Source organism: Rhinolophus sinicus, linkage group LG02 (genome assembly GCF_036562045.2).
Source record: "Rhinolophus sinicus isolate RSC01 linkage group LG02, ASM3656204v1, whole genome shotgun sequence".
Classification (NCBI taxonomy): domain Eukaryota; kingdom Metazoa; phylum Chordata; class Mammalia; order Chiroptera; family Rhinolophidae; genus Rhinolophus; species Rhinolophus sinicus.
The window spans coordinates 55,180,106-55,183,048 of NC_133752.1; positions in this window are offsets into that span (position 1 = coordinate 55,180,106).

The following is a 2,943-nucleotide window of genomic DNA, read 5'->3' on the forward strand; positions in this document are numbered from 1 at the left end:
TTCATGAAGTTACGCGAGAAGTTAGGAGACAAACGCAGCTTCTTCCTCCAGGCACTGTCTAATACCACAGCTGAAGATCAAAGATATGACCTCTCTGCTCCTCATATCACAGTACCTTTTTCAATATCCTGAATAAAATGACAAGGCTTTATTGAAAAATTTTGTATCACTGTATTATTCCTAAGTAGAATGTCATTTCCCAATATTAATAGCATTTGAAAGAGGGATCAGGAAAATAAAGTAATCTAGGAAACGGTCTTTTTGGGGTGAGGGGAATCATATAACTCACTAAGAATCAGAGGTTCTGTAACAAAGGAAGAAAGGGAAAACAACACTGGGCAGGGGTACGCAGCCTACATCTCTGCCAAACTTGCAGAGGTTGTGGGTGACAGAAGGATTCTGTTCCCAGCCTACATCCTAGTCCTTGGAGAGATTCCTGGGATGTTTCCAGCAAGAAGAGAAGGTGTTCTGACCCTTTTAATTAGGACAGAAATTGGTGAAGCTGTGGGGAAAGGCACTTAAGCATTTCTTTTGCCTTATTTTGGAGGTAAAGTGACAAGTTTCTGCCCAACCTGTCTATACATATGTACCAAGCAAAAAGGCACACGAAAGACTGCAGATTTTGCTCATCCTCCATCTCTCTACAAATACGAGGTCTATTTTTTTCAAGAAAGAGAACGGTAATCTTTGCATCTCTTAATTAAGAAGAGTGATCACAGTCCATTAGTCCCTTCTGTTGCTCTGTGGTGGAAAAGTCACTGCATGTTACTCTTAGGGGATTTTAGCTACATTGGGGAAGTTTCCCAAAAGTCTCTCCTCACAACTGGGTGCAACAGGGACACCTAGAAGTCAAAGGGCATGGAGTCTGTGTAGGAGAGAACATGAAGCTGTTTCTTGGAAACCAGAGACTGGGGTATTTTTAAAAGGTTCCCAGATGCTTTTAAAAAAGCTCTACTGGATAAACTTCCCTTGCAGGATGTGTACACCTTCTGGCACATTTCTATGTGCCCACCAAGCATAACATTGGAGGTTTGTGTTTTCCTGGCATTTGTTGGAAGCAACAGAGGAAATGAGAAGCAAGTGTTGTTTACTTCCTGACGTGTAAAAACTTTTACAATTAACATCATACAGATTTTAAATCTCTGATTAATAAAATAATGTCTGGGACAAAGGCCAACACAAAAGAAGATGTGACATGATATAGCTTATGTTTATTTAATTAGAATTTGACATCTGCCTTATATTTTTCTCTGACAACAGCTGTAAGTTTTTAATCAGGGGATTGAAAAAAAATAAAACTGATGCCCACAACATTTCAAGCATTGCTTGTTTATAGGATTTACTTCTGTTTGTCTGAGGAGTTCTCTGCTGGTTAGGAATTCACGGATATGTGACCATAGGCTCTGCCTCCCCTGCCCCCTGAAGTGCTCCAGCCTCTGTATAATTATGTATGAAGAGGTGTAGTGTGGTTGGCGGCAAAGCCAAGGGTAAGCAATTCTCTCAAAAACAAACCCTGAAAACAGACTGCTGCTCCCTGTCTGACATCATGTTTTGTAAGGCCTCCTGTCTGAAGAACACCCAAAGCCACAGAATTCTTCACCAGAGGCAATTCGTGGGTTTAAGAGAATGCTCTGTTGCTTTCTGATGGAATCACCTGCTTGTCTTAGAACTCTCCAGTGGCAGCAGGTAAGTCTTGAGGGGTCTGGCGGGAAATGCCTACTTTCTGATTTATTAATTTATTCGATGCTTACTGAACCTTTAGGCATCAGACTGAGCTGGACCTCTTTCTGGTGGATGTGGCAACATGAGATGGTCACTAGAGTAGAGTGGTTTGTTTGTCCCCTGGAGGTGGGTAAAAAAACCCACTGGGGTAGAAAAAGAATTTAGAATATTTATATTTTAAAATGTCATACTTGTAAACTTATTTTTAGTGACTTCTATAATGTACATAATATATATGCAGTAGAACATGCTGAACATTGATAAATGATAAATTGCTTAAATGATAAATAAATAATATATATAAGGGGTGCATGCTCAAAATTTTTTTATTGATGATATTAATGGTAAAAAACAAATAAACGAAAAACACAGAGCCCATGATTGTAAAAGTCTGTGAGGTAAGCAATCCTGTTGATGAGCCCACAAAGTTTCCCATCCTTTCTCCCTTGTAATCTCCCTTAGCAGTTTCACTGTGGCTGGGAAAAACTTTTCCTTACGTTTCTTTGTGTTTCAAACTTGAAGTAAGACTATAATCAGAAAACATATTTTTCCTTTGCTGGACCTCTAAAGGAGTGTGTTGTTTAATAGAGGAGTTGAAGTAAGAACAAAAACAACCCCATACCTACAAGATCTGTATAAAAAATTAGGATCTAGTGGACAAAGGGATATTTTCCTCAGATTGTTTGCTGTAGCTTTTCTAAAGTCATTCCAGCCAAGCTTTTAAAAAATAATTAACAGTGCAGGTAATTTAAACATTTACTGGTCACTTATTTAAAATTTACTGGTTATTAAAACCTGTTTTGTAACACTGATCAAATGAGAGCGTGTACTGCTTTGCCTGTAATGAGGACTTAGTAAGGATTCATTTCATTATTATTGTTTTATTATTACTGTTTAACATTTTTCGATAATAATAACATAGCTCCCCACTTGGTGTAACTTTCTTGAGGTGGTTCTGTAGACCTCAATAATCTGCAGGTTATTTGGGACTCTGGGCACTGTCTCCTCTCTGACCCTCTCTCCACCGACATGGAGCAGGTCCCTGTAACATGGCCGTGCTGGCCAGGTTGCTTTTCCTTCACAAGGGGCAAGTGTAACATTTCAGGTCTGAAAAGCCTTCACTGTAAAGGTAATTATCTTCCTTCTTTGTGTCCCTGCCACCTTGCACAGTGCTCAAATACATGTTTATTGAATATTAGGAGAGGTAGTAACGTAAATCAA